This window comes from Panthera pardus, unplaced genomic scaffold (genome assembly GCF_024362965.1).
Source record: "Panthera pardus isolate Hobbes unplaced genomic scaffold, ASM2436296v1 HiC_scaffold_12, whole genome shotgun sequence".
Classification (NCBI taxonomy): Eukaryota; Metazoa; Chordata; class Mammalia; order Carnivora; family Felidae; genus Panthera; species Panthera pardus.
The window spans coordinates 15,733,815-15,754,807 of NW_026526677.1; the positions used below are offsets into that span (position 1 = coordinate 15,733,815).

At 43.8% G+C, this 20,993-nt stretch overlaps 1 long non-coding RNA gene across 6 annotated transcripts in view; it reads right to left on the reverse strand.

The window, feature by feature from the left end:
* The window catches only part of LOC109245139 (uncharacterized), a 63,895-nt gene that overhangs the window by 19,741 nt on the left and 23,161 nt on the right, over positions 1–20,993 (reverse strand). For 4 of the 6 annotated variants that reach the window (XR_008421133.1, XR_008421137.1, XR_008421138.1 and 1 more), the window contains exon 6: positions 15,700–16,041. The exons of 1 other annotated variant lie outside the window; for it this stretch is intronic. This is a non-coding gene — a long non-coding RNA (uncharacterized LOC109245139). Of the gene's footprint in view, positions 1–15,699; positions 16,042–18,288; positions 18,853–20,993 lie in introns of those variants that run through there. One more of the 6 variants, XR_008421136.1, reaches the window with a different exon arrangement.

The window sequence follows — 20,993 nt, forward strand, 5'->3', positions numbered from 1 at the left end:
CCTCACTGAATTTCTGTTTGTTGGTTCTGTACGTTACTGATAAAGGGTTGTTAAAGTGTCCAACTATAATAATAAACCCAGGATTCTATTTCTCCTTGCAGTTCTGTCCGTTTTTGCCTCACATATTTTGCTACTCTGTCGTTAGGTGCATACACATTAAGGATCATGTGTCTTTTTAGAGTAGTGACCCCTTTAACATTATGTAATCCCTGGGTCTAAAATCTGATCTGTCTGAAATTAATATAGCTACTCCCACTTTCTCTTGATTCATATTAGCATGATATATCTTTCTCCATCCCTTTGCTTTTAATCTATATACATCTTTATACTTAAAATGGAGGGTGCCTGGGTGGCTCAGTCAGCTGAGCGACCAACTTGGGCTCAGGTCATGATCTGGCAGTTCGTGGGTTCGAGCCCCACGTCGGGCTCTGTGCTGACAGCTCAGAGCCTGGAGCCTGCTTTGGATTCTGTGTCTCCCTCTCTCTCTGTCCCTCCCCCACTCACACTCTGCCTCTCTCTCCTTCAAAAATAAATACACGTTAAAAAAAAAAAAGCATCTGACTCTTGATTTTGGTTCAGGTTAGTGAGATTGAGCTCCATGTCAGGCTCTGCACTAACAGCGAAGAGCCTGCTTGGGCTTCTCTCTCCCTTCCTCTCTCTCTGCCCCTCCCCAGTGTGCTCATGCTCTCCCTCTCTCTTTCTCAAAATAAAAAAATAAACTTAAAAAAATTTAAATGGGTTTCTTATAGACAAAACGGTCTTATCTTCCGATCCACTCTGACCAGCTCTATGTTTTAATTGGTGCATTTGGACCATTGATGTTTAAGGTGATTACTGGTATATTTGGATTAACACCTACAATATCTGTCACCTTTGTCTATTTATTACTCGTGTTCTTATTCCTGTTTTTACTTTCATACTTCTTCTGCCTTCTGTGGTTTTAACTGAACATTTTACGATTCCATTTTCTCTCCTTTCTTAGCATATCCGTTACACTTTTTAAAAACTTTTTGTCGCAGTTTTCCTAGAGTTCGCAATATTACATTTACAACTAACCCCAGTCCACTCTCCAAAAGCCCCATACTCCTTCGGAAGTAGTGCAAGCACCTTATCATAACCAAATATTCCTAATTCCTCCCTCCAATCTCTTATATCATTGCTGTCATTCATTTCACTTACACATAAGCACATGCAAGCATGCATACGTACATGAGCATACATAATCAAATATGTTGCTGTTATTTTGAACCAACTATTCCCTATGACATCAGTTAAGAATAAGAAAAAATAAAAGCGTTTGTTTTACTTTTGCTTATTCTCCAATGCTTTCCCTTTCTTTGTATAGATTGAGATTCGGACCTGCATCGCTTTCCTTCTCTCTGAAGAACTCCTCTTAACATTTCTCGCAAGGCAGGTCTACTAGCAACAAGTCCTCTCAACTTCTGTTTGTGTGAGAAAGTCGTGATTTCTCCTTCACTTTTGAAGGGCAATTTGGGGGGGTACAGAATGCTAGATTGGTGGGGGGTTTTCTCTGAGCACTCCAAATACTTCACTCTTCTTGCTTACATGGCTTCAGAGAAGTTGGATGTAATGTTCATCTTTGCCCTTCTTTATTTTCTTAAAGTTTATTTATTTATTTTTTGTGGGGGGTGGGGGGGGAGGCAGAGAGAGGGAGAGACGGAATCCCAAGCAGGCTCCGTGCTCTCAGCGCAGAGCGCCAGGCAGGGCTCTCACTTGCAAACTGTGAGATCGTGACCTGAACAGAGATCAAGAGTCGGATGCTTAACCAACTGAGCTGCCCAGGTGCCTCGCTCCTCTTTAGATAACAGTTTTGGTTTGTTTGTTTGTTTGTTTGTTTGTTTTCTTTCTGGCTTCTTTCAAGATTTTTTCTTTATCTGCAATTTTCTGATGTTTCAATATGATACTTTACACATAGTTTTTTTGGTCATTTTTCCTGGTTGGTGTTCTCTGGCTGCTTGTGGGCTGGGGTCTGACATGAACTTAGGGAAATTTCTCAGTCGTTGTTGCTTTAAATATTGCTTCTGTTCCTTTTTCCCTGCTCCTTCTAATATTCCCATTACATGTATGCCAAACCTTTTGTAATCGTCCCACGGTTCTTGGATATTCTATTCTGTTGCTTTTTTCGGTCTTTTGTTCTCTCTGCCTTTCAGTTTTGGAAGGTTCTATCGTCATATCCTCAGGCTCAGAGATTCTTTCCTCAGCCGCGTCCTGTCTACTCATGAGCCCACGAGAGACATTCTTCATTTTGGTCCCAGTGTTTTCTTTATTGCTAGCAGTTCATTTCATTCTTTGTAGAATTTTTATTTCTGTTTACATTATCTGTCTGTTCTTGCATGTGGGACGCCTTTGCCACTAAAGCCCTTGGCATATTAATCATAGCTTTTAAAAATTCCTGCTCTGATAATTGCAACATTCCTACCATATCTGCCTCTGGTTCTGATGCTGGCTCAGTTCTCTTCAAACCGTGTTTTTTGCCCGTTAGTATGCTTGTTGTTGTTGAAGGATGGACATGATGCGCTGGGTAAAAGGAATTACGATGAGCAGGCCCTTAGTGACGAGGCGGTAAGGTGTAGGTGGAGGGGACATATTCTAGAACCCTCCAGTGAGGTCTCTGTCCTTTGGTGAGCCTGTGCCCCTGGACTGTGAACTTCACCGGCGCTTCTCAGTTCCTTCCCCCATCCTTCCTCCTGGAAGAGACAGAGTTATCTATTGCTCTTACCCCAGGCCGGTTAAGGCTCCGCTAAAACCCCAATAGGTTAAGCTCTGGCAAAAGTTTCTCCTGAGGGCAGGCCCTGTTAAGAACAACAGAATGCTCTGACAGATTTCAAAATGGCTCCTTTTTCCCTCCACCTGCCAGAAGTATGAGTACTTTTCTCCAGTATGTACTGTGAGGACCTGATAGAACTCCTGAAGGTAAAACTCACCAAAATAGCCTCCCCCGCCACCCCCTCCCCCCTTGAAAGAGTCCCCCTGGAGTTTTTTAACTCTCAGAGTTGACCACACTGAGCAATTTGCCCATTACAGTTCAGGTTTCTCTACCCTGGCCCTGCTTCCCATGGCAAGTTCTGCCCCTGGAAGTTGTGACTCTCTGTGTGCAACTGTCTTTCCAATTTGGGGAACAGCAGTTTGCTCTGTGACCTCATTTCTTTGACCGATCTAAGAAAAGTTGTGGATTTTTCAGTGCGTTCAGCGTTTTCCTTGTTAGGACAGAATGGCAATGTCTAAGTTCCCTACATGCTGGAACCAGAAACCGCAAGTCCCCACACCATACGTTTTTCAATACTGAGGTTCTCTGAAAGGTTCTACTCTGTGCTAGAAGAACTGAATTTCAGTTACCAGTTGTCAAGCACCGTCTAGGAACCAGATGTCTGGCAAACACTCTCACTAAGTCTTGTTGTGAGGCCCACTTTACAGATGAGGAAGCAGATACTGGAAAAATTGTAATCACTTGACAAGATTGCATAAGAAAGTGGGAGAGCTAAGATGAAAAAGCAGCTCTTCTAACTCCAAGGCCATGGACTTGACTTTAGAAAATGAAAAGTCTAGGGATGCCTGTGTGGCTTAGTCGGTTAAATGTCTGACTTCCACTCAGGTCGTGATCTCCCAGTTGGTGAGTTCAAGCCCCACATCGGGTTGTCCGCTGTCAGCAAAGAACCTGCTGCGGATCTTCTGTCCCCTTTCTCTCTGTGCCCCTCCCCCACTTGGGCACTCTCTTTCTCTCCCCTCTCTCTCTCTCTCTCTCTCTCTCTCTCTCTCAAAAATAAACATTAAAAATTTAAAAACAACAAAATGAAAAGCCTCAAGTGGTTTCTGGCTTCTCTTCCTCCTCTCTCTGGGACCTTCACTCGGGTTTGGGTTGGCATGGAGGTGGGGGGGTTGGGAAAGCTGAGGTCCACCCACTGAGTCAATGTGATAGCAGAGCCTCCAGCCACTATACGGGAAATACAATTCGGGTTTATTCTGACCTCCCAAAATATACTGCCTTAATTAGCAGACAGCTAACTGTCACCGTCCAGTCTCAGCGAGCAGCTCTTCCATTTTATTTTTTGCTGTACAGACCGGAGGTCCTTAACCAGGGTCTACAGATTCCGCAAGGGTCCTCGGGGGGCTTCAAGAGGTTTGTGAAGCTCTTGAAACCGTGTTCCATTTTGTAAGCGTGAGAAAATGCGAATCCTTCCGAGGAGAGGGCTTTTTTCATTAAATTCTCAAAAGAGTCCTCTAATGCTAACGAGGTTTAAAAATAATCAATATAGGCTTTGTCCAAGAAGAATTTGTTTTTAAATTTTGTAACTGCAGCCGAGGGAGAGGACCAGATACAAGTAAGGAATGCAGGAATTCATATCAGGAAATAATAATCACACTAATACTTCAGTAATTACTTTTTTCCTCTGTGCTGATAGAGACATAGATCTGGCTTTGGTGAAACCAGAAAAAAGAAACCCCAACAATTTGTGCTGAGACCAAGAGGATGCATCTGTTTCCTGAATCAACCAGATCAAATGAGCAGTGCATCAAACGCTGCCTGTGCTGAGACTTTATTTTCTTCCAAAGAAAGATGAAGCAGTCACACTCAAAGGGGGCGGGGAGGGGGGACTATGCCCAAGCCAAAGGAAAAATATAGTCTCTTCTTTGGGGTAATGCCAACGGATTTCTTGACATGGCGCCTTCTCCAAACTAAATTTCACTCTTCACAGGGATCATTTCTAAAATGCTTGTAAAGTAACTCTACTCTCTGAAATCTTTATACGTTGGAGGCTTTGGCTCAGCCGGCCTGATTTATTTCAGCCAGTGCCACATTGTGTGTTTGCCACCCACTCCTGTATCTCCCCCGTCTTCCTCATGCTCTTCATGATCCAGGCATGCTTAATTCTTTCCTGTGCTCTCAACTGCCTCTGCACCTTTGATTTGCTCTTCCCTCACATTTGCTGTTCCCTCTGCTTGAAATGTACGTCACTCCCTTGAGCCTCTGACTATCTCCTCCTCAACCCAAGGCACATCTCTTCTAGGGGGCTTTCCTCAACCCCTTAGGACGAATTGTCTGCCTGTGAATATCTTCAGTTCCTGTGCTTACCCTATACCAGCACCCAGTACACCACTCCCTTCTAAGCTCCTTGACGGCAGGAGCCACATCCTTCACCTGGGACCTCGAAGTGTGCTTGACATCTAGTAAGCTTTTACTGAACATGTGTGAAATGAATGAGTAATTTCCCACCAGTGCCTACATAAGGGGCATTAAATAATAGACCCTTGTGCAAATATTCTGCTGTTGAAAGTAATAGAAATGCTCTCTCTTTTTTTTTTTTTTTCCTTTTTCCTCTTAGAACCTGGGGGTTTTACAAATACTGACCTTTCAATATCAAAAAAGCTCGATTTGGGGCACCTGGGTGACTCAGTCGGTTAAACGTCCGGCTTCGGCTCCATCCACGATCTCATGGTTCGTGAGCTCAAGCCTCACATCGGGCTCTCTCTGCACTGACATTGCAGAGCCTGCTTAGGATTCTCTTTCTCCTTCTCTCCCTCTGCCCCTCTCCCACTCTCTCTGTCTCTCAAAATAAATGAACTTAAAAAAAAAACAAAAACTCAAAAAAAAATTTTTTTAATCTCAATTTAACACCCCCACCTATATCAAAGGCGCTGTAAGCGAAAAAAAATGATTAAATAATCTTATTTATTACAAGAAAATGGATTATGTAATACATTAAAACAAAAGAAAAGGTTTGGATTTTAGTCTCAAAAATATGTTTTCTTTTTTCTGAGGCCATTACTGTGACTTTCAAGGTAAAGGGCCATCACTGACCATTTCTTTGAATCTGCTGCATGTGACAAACTCCTTTAAGTATCTGGTTTTCCAAGAGGCTGAATCATGGTCACTTATTTAGGCATAAGGATGTGCAATTCTAAGTTTGAGAAATGCGGTTGCAAAACAGAGAGAACTATATAAAGCCTTTAACTTCCTTCCTCTAAGAAAGATAATGTGCGGAGAGCAGAAAGGAAAACGAACCAGAGATCAGGGACTCCAGTAATTACATCTGATTGGGAAGACCCAAGCCTGGCCTCTGATTGCTTAATGTGCTTAAGGCAGATGAAATTAATTGAATCGCAACAAAAAGAAAGACTCTAATCCCAGAAACGGGATTTGAAAGAAATCCAAATTCTTAAAAGGAGAGACAAGCTGCTCTCTTTCCTGAGGGCAGGTAGATGCATAAAATGACCAGCTAATGCTAGAATTCTGATTCTCTTTTTCATGTTGAAATGGTATAAGATCATACGTTTTTAGATTTAGATGAGACTCTGAAGATCAATTACTCCAGCGCTCGCTGGTACCCATCCTGATTTGACTCAGAACGCTCTGTCATATCCCTGCAGAGCACAAGGCGGGGGTCCAACCTAAAGTAGGCTTCTTCAGAAGGATGTCTTCCGTCCTCTGAATATTTGCCTTAAGCATCATCTGGTCTAAACACCTTCATTTCTTTCACAAGGAAGATGATGTCTAAATACAGGCTCCCCACAGATATGCCCATCGCCTCGTGATCAACAAAGTGTGTTCTCATCAGAGTAGCTAATTCAATAAAGAATAACCCAACAGCTCTCCAAGGTCACCCGGCTTGCTAATGGTGGAAGCTGGACCAGAACTCTTTTTTTCTTTTTAGCATTCCTTTATTTTTTTAATTTTTTAATTTTTTTTCAACATAATACTTAATTTTATTTTTTTAATTTACATCTAAATTAGTTAGCATATAGTGCAACAATGATTTCAGGAGTAGATTCCTTAGTGCCCCTGACCCATTTAGCCCATCCCCCCTCTCAAAACCCCTCTAGTAACCTTCTGTTTGTTCTCCATATTTAAGAGTCTCTTCTGTTTTGTCCCCCCTCTTCTGTTTTGTATTTATATTATTTTTGTTTCCCTTCCCTTCTGTTCATCTGTTTTGTCTCTTAAAGTCTTCATATGAGTGAAGTCATATGATTTTTGTCTTTCTCTGACTAATTTCACTTAGCATAATACCCTCCAGTTCCATCCTCATAGTTGCAAATGGCAAGATTTCATCCTTTTTGATTGCCAAGTAATACTCCATTGTATATATATCCCACATCTTCTTTATCCATTCATCCATCGATGGACACCTGGGCTCTTTCCATACTTTGTCTATTGCTGATAGAGCTGCTATAGACATGGGGGTGCATGTGCCCCTTCGAAAGAGCACACCTGTATCCAGTGGATAAATGCCTAATAGTGCAATTGCGGGGTCATAGGGTAGTTCTATTTTTAATTTTTTGAGGAGCTTCCATGCTGTTTTCCAGAGTGGCTGCACCAGTTTGCATTCCCACCAGCAGTGCAAAAAAGGCCCTCTTCCTCCGCATCCTCGCCAACATCTGTTGTTGCCTGGATCAGAACTCTTGGTGTGATACTCTTTCCCCTTCACCACAATACTTCCTAAAAACTATCCCCAAAAGCTATTTGTACAATTCTGAGCAGGAGGGTTTGGCCACATCCAGAGATAATATGGAGGCAAGTTAAATATCCTGCTGTTTTACAGTGAATTCGCAAATCCCTTCATGAGGTGGGCACATCACACACAGCCCCTGTACCAGGAAATATGAAAGAGGCATCTCAAAGCTGAGGGGAAACTGGTCACACCATGGCTAGTGGCGTTTCGCCTGGTTCCAAAGCACTTCACGGGATTCTGGGGGAGGGTGTACTGTGAGCAGCACTCCCGAACTTCAATGTGCATAGAAGCATCTGAAGATCGTAGAAAATGCAGACTCTGATCCACAAAGTCTCGGGGGGGGGGGGGGTCTGAGAGCACAGATTTCTAACATTCTTCCGGGGTTTACCAGTGCTGCTGGGGGGGGGGGGGGGCGCACACTGTGAGGGGCTAGTTGTAAGGAAGAACATCACTGTAGGAAGCAGGAGACCCGCGTCCAAATCTCAGCTGCGCGTGTGGGCCACGTGACTTGGGGCAAGTCTCCCTTCGAGTCTGCAGCCTCGCCTGAAAAGCGGGAGGTACACGTCTCGATGTGTATGTGCCAAGAGCCTTGGGACTGTCCTCTGCCATCCCGTTTCTGGGACCGTATCCTAAGCATGTATGCATATGGATGTGTGGACACATTTTCGACCATCAAAGGTGTTTATCACGACATTTTTTGTAATAGTGAAAAACAAGAAGAAACCTAATAGCCCAAATTAGGGAAACATTTTAGTAAGCTAGGATAGATCCATGGAATTGAATATTAAGTATCCATTTAAAATCACATTTAGAGGGGCACCTGGGTAGCTCAGTCGGTTGAGCAGCATCCAACTCTGGCTCAGGTCATGATCTCACAGTTTGGGGGTTCGAGCCCCGCGTGGGGCTCTGTGCTGACAGCTGAAAGCCTGGAGCCTGCTTCCGATTTTGTGTCTCCCTCTCTCTCTGCCCCTTCCCTGCTCACGCTCTGCCTCTCTTTCTCTCTCTCTCTCTCAAAAATAAACATTAAAAAAAATTTTAAGTCACATTTAGAGAGACAATATAAGAATATAGGAAACTGTTCATGCAATAACATACTAAGGTTTTTAAGCCAAAATACAAACTTGCAGATACAGAATAATCCCTACAGTAAATATATAAAATCCCCGCCCTTGCTGATTCACGGGGACATTGTGAATAAAATGAGAGGAACTGACAACTCACTATATAGCTAGGAGGTATTATGACTCTCTCCTAATGGCATTGAGAAAATCCAGGTCAGGTCTGTTCGCGTGCTTTGGCAGCCTGCCCTAATTCTGCAACATAACATTTCCTAGAAGGGCCAGCTCCCATCTGAACATTCCCTCTTAGCAGACAGAGTTCATTCTATGCTCTAAAATATGAATCCAAGGAGCAGAGAATGTGTGTCTCCTATGTCTGTTGTTACTCTTGAGAAAGAGGAATGAGGGGACGATTTTTTAAGATTTTTCTGCTCCCAACTAGTTAAAAGATGAGGTATGTAGGGTAGAAGGTGATTTTAGGATCAAACTTGGGTTTGCATGTCAGATTTGTCATTGATTGTGAGACCTTGAACAACTCAAACACCGATTTCTCTGAGCTTCAATTTGCATATCTACAAATCAGCTCTTGTAGGATTCATTTCATAAAATAGTTTGAGGATTAAATGAAATAATTAATGGAAAATGCCTAGCACAGTGTCTGGTACACAGCAGATTCTCAGTAAGTCATAGCTAATTGTGGACAACAGGCCCTAGGGTCTGTTGACCATAGGGACAACAGGCCCCTATGGTCACACCTTGTCTGGTTACAGGTGAGACGTTGGACTTGCTCATAACCAGAGGAACGTGGTCAATGTGATTTAGAGTTACAATTATATAGATAAGGCTCGGGGCTGCTAGCACACTCTAGAGAGATCCACTTTCTACTGCTGGCTTGGAAGAAGCAAGCTGTCATGTCATGAGAGGGCCGTTAGAGAGGGTCATGGGGCAAAGAATTGTGGGAACTACGGACCACCTGTGGTAGCTAAGAGTGGCCCCTGGCTTAAACCAGCAAGAACACTGAGAGCTCAGTCACAGAACCATAAGGAAATGAATTCCGCCAACAACGTGAAAGATCTTGGAAACTAAGTCCTCACTCCTGGAGCCTGCAGATTATAGTGCAGTACAGCGGCCACCTTGACTACTGCCTGATGACATCCTGAGCAGAGGATCCAGCTAAGCCATGCCAAACTCCAGACCAGGAGATAACAAATGTACTGTTTTGGAGCACCTGGGTGGCATAGTCGGTTAAGTGTCAGACTCTTAATCTCGGCTCGGGTCGTGATCTCACAGTTTGTGAGTTCAAGCCCCGCATCAGGCTCTTGGCTGATGGCATCGTTCTGTCTCTCCTTCTCTCTGCCCCTCCTCACTTGTTGTCTCTCTCTCTCTCTCTCTCTCTCTCTCTCAAAAATAAATGAACTTAAAATTAAAAAAAAATTTTTTTTGATGTTTATTTATTTTTGAGAGAGAGAGAGAGAGAGAGAGAGAGACAGCATGAGTGGGGGAGGGGCAGAGAGAGAAAGGGAGACACAGAATCCAGGCTCTGAACTGTCGGCACAGAGCCCAATGCAGGGCTCAAACTCACGAGCCGCGAGATCATGACCTGAACCGAAGTCGGATGCTTAACCGACCGAGCCACCCCAGAGTCCCAATAAACTTAAAATTTTTTAATGTGAAAATTTTAGGGGTGCCTGGGTGGCTCGGTCGGTTAAGCGTCCAACTTCGGCTCAGGTCATGATCTCGCAGTCTGTGGGTTCGAGCCCCGCGTCGGGCTCTGTGTTGACAGCTCAGAACCTGGAACCTGCTTCAGATCTGTGTCTCCCTCTCTCTCCACCCCTCCCCTGCTCACACTCTGTCTCTCTCTCTGTCTCAAAAATAAATAAATATTAAAAAAAAATTTTTTAAGTAAAATGTAAACATTTTTAAAAATTCAGGGCGCCTGGGTGGCTCAGTTGGTTAAGCCTCCGACTTTGTCTCAGGTCACGATCTCACAGTTTGTGAGTTCGAGCCCCGTGTCGGGCTCTGTGCTGACAGCTCAGAGCCTGGAGCCTGCTTCGGATTCTGTGTCTCCTTCTCTCTCTGCCCCTCCCCTACTTGTGCTCAGTCTCTCTCTGTCTCTCAAAAATAAATTAATTAATTTAAAATAAATAAATAAAATAAAAATTAATGTACTGTTTTAATTCCCCAGATTTGTGGCCATTAGTTACACGGATATACAAAGCCAGCACCCTCATGTAAAGTAGAGGACTGACACTTATCTTTTTGCCCACTGCAATGAACAAGCTCACCTCCAAGTCACCAATGTTTATTGAACACCCACTATTCCACTGGAGCTGAATCTTTGAATAGGGGACAGAACCTACCCTTTGTGAGCTAAAGGCTGGTAAAGGAGACAGAAAGACCAAAAAAAAGAAAAATGACAATAAAGGCAGTAAGTGCTACAGTCAAGATGGTGGAGCTTCACAGTGGTAACATTTCACCTGGATCATGAGGGATCGGGCTGAATTAGGAATTAGCCAGGCACAGAGGGGAAGGAAAGAAAGGTGTTCCAGAGCCATGGACTGACACAGCAAAAGCATGGGCATGAGGGGGTACACGTTGTACCAAGTGACTGACAAGGGAAATTTTCATCAGATAGAAGTACCCGCGGATAATATATGACGAAGGAATTATAGATGTAGAATATCACCGTCCGTGCCCCTAAACCCCTGGTGAAATAACAGATCTAGGCAAAGATCATTATCTGCTAAAAGACAAACAACCAGACATCACCCGTTCTTTTTTTATTGTGGTAAAGTCATGTAAAATAAAATTCACTTTTTTAGCTATTTTAAAGTGTCCAATTCAGGGGTGTATCGTGCATTCACAGTGCTGTGCAACCATCACTGCTGCCTGGACCTAGCACATTTTCATCTCCCCAGAAGGTAACCCCATTCCCATTAAGCAGTCGCTCCCCATTTCCCCCTTCCTCTAGCCCACAGCAATCATCAACCTGCTTTCTGCCCCTGCAGATTTGCCTATTCTAGATATTTCACCTAAATAGGGGAAACCACACAATCTGTGGCCTTTAGGTCTGGCTTATTTGGCTTCGCATGTTTTCAAGATTCAGCCTTGCTCTACATGTGTTAGTCCTTTGTTCCTCTTTATGGCTGAATAATATTCCGTTGTCTGGATATGCCATGTTTGGGTTATTCATTTACTATCTGATGGACATTTGGGTTGTTTCCACATTTTGGTTATTGTGAAGAACGCTACCATGAACATTTGTGTGCAAGCGTTTGTTTGAATGCCTGCTCTCACCTCCTTTGAGTATTTGCCCAAGAGGAGAATCGCAGGGTCACATGGAAATTCTACGCATAACCTATGGAGGAAGCGCCAGACTGTATTTCACGGCTGCTGTGCCATATTCTACATGCCGCCAGGAATACATGAGGGTTGAAGTCTCCCCACGTCCTCGTCAACACTTATTTGTTTCCTTGCCCATCACGGCAGTGTGAAGTGATACCACCAAGTGCCTTCGGGGAAAGGACACCTATGAAGTATTCTTGACAAAACAGAACTGACTTTGGGTAAAGCCCCTGGAGCTGTGCTGGGCAAAAAAAACCCAGTAACTGCTAGCCACAAGTAGCTGTTCGTACTTGCAGGGTCTCCAGTCTGCATTGAGACGTGCAGGAAGTGTCCAACCCGTGCTGGATTGCTCAGACTCCAAGGAAAAAAAGAACACAAGATATTTCGTGATCTTTTCTATACACTACGTTGTTCATATTTTGGGTATATTGGGTTAAATAAGACATAGTAGTAAAGTGAATGTCATCTTCTCCTTTTCGTTTGATCAATGTAGCTACTAGAAAATGTTAAAATTGCCTTTGTGATTTACATGATATTTTTATTGGGCAACACTGCTTGAAATCTAAGTACCAGTTTATAGGAAATGCAGAGAACAAACATGTGAAACGACACCATAAGGTCGCCACCATTAAAATCTAATATGTGGGTAACTCCACAAGACAAAATACTCAGTTTCTTCGATAAATAACTTGCGAGGTTAGAAAAAGAGGGTGGGAAGCCTATGGGTTAAAAGAAATCTGAGAGACATACCAACGACCTTGTTTGGATATCAGAGAAACCAGCTCCAGCAATCCGCAGAAATTTGAACACCTGCTGGATATTTGATAACAAGGAAGTATTGTGTTTTTGAGAGTCCAAATGGTATTGTGATTACCTTGTTTTAAGGATCCTTAATCCATAGATATACTTATTGCGATATTCACAGATGAAACAATATGATGTTGGAAATTTGCTTCCAACTAATCCATTAGGAAAAGTAATGGGGGCATGGGTGGGACAAGATCGGTCATTCACTGATAATTGTTGAAGCTGGGTGATAGTATATGGAGGGATCAGTATACTATCCTCTCTACTTTTATGTGTATTTGACAATTTCTATAGTAAATGTTTTCAGCATGGAGTGTTTAGGGAGCTGCAAGAAATTTTAAACAATACAATGTTGACATATAGCTAGGAAAGAGAAGGGAACTGACAAGAGATTAAAGTCAGCAGGAGACCAGACCACAGAAGGCCTAATAAGCACCACAAACACACACTAATACAGTTGGGTTTTACCTCCAGGGTCTGGCACGTAACAAACTTTACTGTGCATCAGAATCACCTGGGAAGTGTAATGAAACCACATTAGTAACCACGGGTTCCTTTCATCATATGGGGTAGTGCACCTCTCCCATGCCACGCAGATGCTCCACCCCTATTTGATGGGGACGCAATTCATGACAAGCCACAGGAACCTGTTTTCCTGTCAACAGTGCTTTGTCCAAGGGGTGGAATGTGACATCAGCAGGGCCATTGAGTGTCTTTCCCCGAGATTGATATATGAACAATGGAAGAAAGAACTTCCCGTTTGGATGGCATTGGGAAGCTGGAATTCTATAAGCTTGGAAATACCAGCAGCCATTTTCGCAGACACACGGAAGACAGTTTAAAGTAGGAGAGAATGAATTCCAAATATACGTAAAAAGAGCAGAGTCCATAGAGAGAAAGAGAACATTTGATCCTGACCACTGCTGTCCAACAGAAATATAATGTGAACCAGGGGCGCCTGGGTGGCTCGGTCGGTTAAGCGACCGACTCGGGCTGAAGTCATGATCTCGCGGTTCATGAGTTCGAGCCCCGCCATCAGGCTCTGTGCTGACAGCTCAGAGCCTGGAGCCTGCTTCAGATTCTGTGTCTTCCTCTCCCTCTGCCTTTCTCCCCAGCTCATGTTCTGTCTCTCTCTCAAAGTGCAAGCTGCACGTGCTGTTTCAAGTTTCTAGTGTCTATGTTAAGAAAAGTAAAAGGAAACAGATGCAATTAATTTCCGTGCTATATTTTATTTAATCCAATATTTCCAACATATTAAATATTATTTTCAACGTAATCAATATAACAGATCATAGGGGCACCCGGGCGGCTCAGTCGGTTGAGCATCCAACTTTGGCTCAGGTCATGACCTCACAGTTCTTGGGTTTGAGCCCCATGTCGGGCTCTGTGCTGACACTGCGGAGCCCATTTCTCATCCTCTGTTCCCCTCTCTCTCTCTGCCCCTCCCCTACTTGCACTCGCATACACACTCTCTCTCTCTGCCCCTCCCCTACTTGCACTTACATACACTCTCTCTCTCTCTCTTTCAAAAATAAATAACATTAAAAAAAAAAGTTGAAAGATCATTAATGACATAGGGTTTTTTTGTTTTGTTTTGTTTTTTACAGCATAGGAAATATAGTCGATAATACTGTAATCGTGTTGCGGGTGACAGATGGCAAGCACACCGATGCTGGTGAGCATTGAGCAACGCACAGAATTGTCAAATCACTGGGCTATACAAGTTTTCTCTTCGTTATGCTGTCTGAAAGCCGGCATGTGTTTCACACCTCCATCACATTTCAGTTTGTGTTACCCACGTTCTAAGTGTGCAACAGCCACATGTAGCTCGTGGCTGCATTATTAGCACACCTCTAAAGCCATTCCCACTGAAGCCAGCTCTTGTTCTAATTGTGTTTTCTTAGATTCTACATCGGTCTCTTTGGCACCCAAAGTAACAGCTGAAGTTGTTTACATCTCCCCTGAGATCCAGAGTTGATGCTCTGAAGTCAGCTCCTTCAGGGAATTCACACCACCAAGACGTTATGTCCCCTGCCCTAAATCAACCCAGGGCCCGGTAACAGACTACCAGGTACAGTTGCTATCCCCCAAAGGCCACCTGATTTATTCAAACTAGCTAGTCCTAAACTGCCTTGCCTGTCCTGCAGGAATCCCAACAAAGGCTGTGGTCTACGCCCCCTCAACGATCCCACTCCACCCCCGCTCCCTTCCACCTCGTGCTTCCCCAAATGGTCCTGTGTGGCATAGCATACCCTCTCCTCTTAGGAAATTAATTAATACTTTAGTCTTTCAATGGTATTGACGTCTCCACATCATCATTTAGTCACCTCCATAAATTAAAATCTCACAGATATAATTGAGATCATTTTACCCCCTAAACTTCCTTGTCAGAGGAAATAATAGATTCCTTTTTTGACCTAAGCTAGTTTGAGATGAGTTACTGTCACTTACCAACCTAAAGAATTCAGGCTAACATAGGCAGATCCCCGGGTTCTAACCTAAACTCTAGAAACTACATCTGAATACAATGATTCTTATATAGCTGGCATAGACCTCAGGCAGGAGTTTGGGAACCCTCATTGTGGGCCAAAAGGCCACGGCAAGTTCTTAAGTAGATGAAATGAAATGATCAGATTTGCGTTTTAGGACAATCCCATCTGGCAGTTGGTTTGGAAGACGGCCCAAGAGGGCAAGAGATGAGAGCAAGGCCGCTTTACAGGCCCCATGGGGCCGCACACCGATTGGTGGTGTGCATTCCCCGAGCGTGCCCGCCATTCCCAGGCCACTGGGTGTAAAAGGAAAAGGAAGGGATGTGGGCATTTGCTGACATTCCCTTTGTGCTGCTTGCCCAGGAGGGCGTATTTTTGGGAAGGGGTGTGTTCTGAGAGTAGGGAGGAAGTCGCCACCCCATTGGAAAGAATCTGCCACCCTGCCTTCCAGCTGAAATATCAGATAGAGTCTGTTCTTCTCCATGGGCGGCAGGGAACGGAATGGCCAAGGGTTTTTTTGTTTTTGTTGTTGTTGGTTTTTTTTTTTTTTTTTTTTTTTTTTTTTTTTTTGAGAGAGAGAGGTTATATGAAAGAACACGATGTCTTAGGCTCACAAAGGGAAAAAAGATAAGGGAAAAGTGGCAAGTTAGAAAGTCCATTGTGTATGTTATCTCTGTTATTTTAGATTAAGAAAAAGCAAATATGGCAGATTGGGTTTACCATTTCTGCCAGCCTGGTCCAAAACTGTTGCTTTTATCCTTTTTCCTTGGTTTTGCATTTTGGCAGAGGCTCTCCCCGGGAATTTTCTGGTGCTCAGCACCACATTGCCTTGCTAAGGAAGAGATCGGAAGGCCCACTGGGTGAAGCAAGGGACTGCTGCAAAAAAAACCCAAAAAAACGAAAACATAAAAAACATCTCCCTAAACTCTAGAGACACTTGGACACCTTTGGCATGCAGGTGCTTAAAAACACTTTCTTTTCCAGGGGGTATATGAAAAATAGGATTGGCGTTGCAGCAAATGGAAAGATAATGGAGAGGTTGAACATATCCAGGGAGGGCAGCAAGCTGGCTCCCGAGAAGCCCCACTACTCTGGTGAATACAGTCCAGGCCACGTCTGTCCTCAGCCCCAGCCATTCAGAATCCAGATCTTATCAGCACCCCAGGGCAGCCTTAGCTCTTAGAAGCAGATACGCATTACCTAAGCTTGTAAAACTAACGGATAAAACTAGAATTCCAATTCATTAAACAGTAGACTTTGAACAGTAGACTCGCTAAGGCTCAGACACTTAATGTACCGAAGCTTTAGCATATAATCAGAGGAGTAAAAGTAACAATAGAAGCTAACATTTGCCAGGCTCCTCCTATGTGCTAGTCACCGCGCTAATGCTTTACGTGAGTTTTTTCACTTACTTTGAAATAGGTACTTGTATTGTCCTCAAATTACAGATGAAAAAATTGAGGCACAAGGAAGTTATGCTTAATTTGCCCAAGGTCGTATGTCGACTCCCCCATCTGACCCTTGAACTAGAACTGAACAGGACAGAAAGTTGACAGAAAACTTGAATGAGAGGCTCTGTAAGCACAAGCATTGTTGCTTTGGGGTACAGGTAGAGCACACTATGCCCCCACACCCCCGCCCAGGCCCAGCCCTGCTCCTCACTCACAAGACACGTGACTTTAGAAGCCTGAGGAAGAAGCGTTGGCACACTCTTGGTACTTCTTACATCGAGTCCCTTCAACTTTGGCCACAGTAATGGTCCGGTGAGATCGCCACGGAGGCCCAAATGCCCATGTCGGGGTGACCAAGGCATCCTCTCCCTGAAGACAGACCCCCAGGGGACACCAAATTTTAACTCACTGGAGAGTCACTTCCTCAGGACACCTCCTCTGACATCCTCCTCCCGTCCTCATTTGCCATCTTGCCACAATATACACAGCACCCTCCGCTTCTGGTTTTAGCGCTTATCAAATCGGAGTTGAAGAAACGTGTTGACCGTCTACCCCTCCTCTGCTGGACTGCCAGCCCCATGAAAGGAACCACGTCTGTTAGCCTCTGCTCCAACCCCGCACCTCATATGATGACCGGGCATAACAAACAATAAATAATATTCCTCTGCTCTTGAGGACAGGCAAGCTTCTCGAGTCACCTTCAGAACCTACTCGCTCTCCTGCTTGCTCCGATCTAGTGACCCTCCGCCATTCTGCTGGCGTCACCACCACCTCCACGAGCCAATTCCAACAGATACTCTCAGTCTTGCTTTACTAGATCTCGGAGCAGCTCTTGACAGGTGACCACTCTCTCTGGTTTAAAATGCTTTCCTCTAGGGGCACCGGGGTGGCTCAGCTGGTTAAGCATCTGACTTTTGATTTCTGCTCAGGTCATGATCCCAGGGTCAGAGATCGAGCCCTGCGTCAGGCTCCATGCCCAGTGTGGAGCCTGCTTAAGGTTCTCTCTCTCCCTCTACCACTTCCCCTCCCCCACCCTGCCACACTCTCTCTCTCAAAAAAAAATTCTTTCCTTTAGGGGCTCCTGGACGACTCAGTCAGAAGAGCGTGCAATTCTTGGTCTTGGGGTTGTGAGTTTGAGCCCCAGGTTGGGTGTAGAGATTACTTTTTTAAAAAATCTATCTATCTATCTATCTATCTATCTATCTATCTATCTATCTATCGGCACCTGGCTGGCTCAGTCAGTGGAGCATGTGACTCTTTATCTCGGGATTGGGTGTTCAAGCCCCACGCTGGGTGTAGAGATTACTTAGAAATGAAAATTTTGGGGCACCTAAGTGGCTCAGTCAGTTAAGCATCCCACTCTTGATTTCCGCTCAGGTCATGATCTCACGGTTCATGAATCCAAGCCCCACGTTGGACTCTGAGCTGACAGCATGGAACATGATTGGGATTCTCTCTCCTCTCTCTCTGCCCCTCCTCAGCTTGTGTTCTCTCTCTCTCTCTCTCTCAAAATAAATAAATAAGCTTTAAAAATTTTTTTAATCTTTAAAAATAAATTCATTAAATCCTTTCCTGTAAACACAACGGGAGGCCACTTCACACCCTAATGGATGTGTGAAGGATGGCTATTATTTTTTTTCAGGATGGCCATTATTTTTTTTAAAAGCATTTTTTAAACAGAATATCAGCGTTGATGAGGATGTGGAGAAATCGAAACCCTCGTGCGCTGGTGCAGTTGCTGTAGAAAATGGGATGGTGGCTCCTCAAGAAATTAATCATAGAATTACTATATGATCCAGTAATTCCACTTCTTCATATATAACCCCCAAAAAAGTCAAAGCAGAGTCTCAAAGAGATATTTGTATGCCCATATTCATAGCAGTCTTACTCACAATAACCTAAAGGTGGAAGCCACCCAAGTTATCCATCAACAGATGAATGGATAAACATTGTGTGTGTGTGTGTGTGTGTGTGTGTGTGTGTGTGTGTGTGTGTGTGTGTATGCATACAATGGAATATTTAAAACAAATTTTTTAATATAAAAATATTTTTATTGAGGTGGCTGGGTGGCTCAGTCAGTTGAGTGTACAACTTCAGCTCGGGTCATGATCTCACGGTGAGTTCAAGCCCCATGTCAGGCTCTGTGCTGACAGCTCAGAGCCTGGAGCCTGCTTCTGATTCTGTGTCTCCCACTCTCTCTGCCCCTCCTCTCCTCACGCTCTGTCTCTCTCTGTCTCTGAAAAATAAATTAACCTTTAAAATTTTTTTTTTAAATATTTTTATTTAAAAAAAAATTTTTTTAAGTTTATTTATTTCGAAAGAGAGACAGAGAGGGTGTCAGCAGGGGAGAGGCAGAGAAAGAAAAAGAGAGAGAGAGAGAGAGAGAGAGAGAGAGAGAGAATCCCAAGCAGGCTCCACACTGACAGTGCAGAGCCCAATGCAGGGCTCAAACTCACAAACCATGAGATCATGACCTGCGCCAAAATCAAGAGTCTGTCACTTAACCGACTGAGCCACCCAGGCGCCCCTAAATATAAAAATATTTTTAGGGGTGCCTGGGTGGCTCAGTCGGTTAAGCGTCTGACTTCGGCTCAGGTCATGATCTCACGGTTCGTGAGTTCGAGCCCCGCATCCAGCTCTGAGCTGACAGCTCAGAGCCTGGAACCCACTTCAGATTCTGTGTCTCCCTCTGTCTGCCCCTCCACTGCTTGCACTCTGTCTCTTGCATTGTCTCAAAAATAAATAAACATTAAACAAAATTTTAATAAATAAATAAATAATTAAAATAAAAATACTTTTAAAAGCTTTTAAAAAGGAAGGAAACTGATAAATGCAAGACATGGATAAACCTTGAAGGCATTATACTAAGTGAAATAAGCGAGTAACAAAAAAGGCAAACGCTGTATGATTTCACTCATATGAGATACCTAGAGTAGTCAGTCATAGAGACAAACAGTAGAGTGGTGGTTGCCTGGGGTAGCAGTGAAGGGAGGATGGAGAGTTGTTTAATGAGTACAGAGTCTCAGTTTGGGAAGACAAAGAAAGTTCTGGAGATGGACAATGGTGACGGTTGCAAAACAATGTGAGTGTACTTAATGCCACTGAACTGTCTATGTTAAAATGGTTTTACGTCATATATATGTATACATATACATATATATACATATATATGTGTATATACACATAAGTATATACATAAGCTTTATGCGCAACATGGGGCTTGAACTTACAACCCTGAAATCGAGAGTCACATAGGAGCACCTGGTGGCTCAGTCGGTTGAGTATCTGACTTTGGCTCAGGTCATGATCTCAAGGTTCGTGAGTTTGAGCCCCACATCGGGCTTGCTGCTGGCAGTGTGGAGCCCACTTTGGATCTTCTATCCCCTTCTCTCTCTGTCCCTCCCCTGCTCACACACTCTCCCTCAAAAATAAATAAACATTAAAAAAAAAAAAGTCACATGCTCCACTGACTGATCCAGCCAGGTGCCCCTGTTACATATTTTTTACCACAACAAAAAATGCTTTCCCAGCATGCCTGGGTGGCTCATTCGGTTAAGTGTCCGACTTCGGCTCAGGTCATGATCTCATGGTTCGTGGGTTCGAGCCCTGCATTGGGCTCTGTGCTGACAGCTCAGAGCCTGCAGCCTACTTCAGATTCTGTCTCCGGATCTCCCTGCCCCTCCCCCATTTGTGCTCTGTCTCTAAAATAAATAAACATTTTTTTTTAATTTTTTTACATGCTTTCTCTCGCAGCTTCTATTATACTTCATGCTCTTGGCTTCTCCTTTCCTACCTTCTTAGTCTCCTAGTCAAGCCATTTCTTAGTCTCCTAGTCAATGCCTTCTCTACCTGGATGAGAAATGCTGTAGTCCTTCCTTCCTTCCTCCCTTCAACAAATATTTGAGTGTCTACTGTATGCTAGGAATAAGCAGTGAACAAGAGACACAAAGTTTCTCCTATGGACCATATATTCTTACTAGATAGGTAATAATCTAGAAACAAATAAGTAAGTAAATATGTAGCATGTTAGATGATCATAAGAGATACAGCAATAGATGGATAGATAGATAGATAGATAGATAGATATAGATAGATAGATGAAGCAGGTTAGGGGAAATTGGAAGAGTCAAGGATAGAGGTTGCTATTTCTTTACAGGATGCTCTGTTAAGGTTACATTTGAGCAGTGAAATGTAGGTGGTGGGGAAGCAAACAATGCTGTTATATGGAAAAGCTTTCTAAGCAGATCACAGTGCAAAGGCCCTGAGGCAGAACAGAGTGCTTGAAGGATAGCAAAGGGCCCAGGGTGATGGAAGCAGAATGAGATGAGTGTGTACTCCAGGAGGTAATGGGGCTGGGGATATAGGTCATAAACAGCC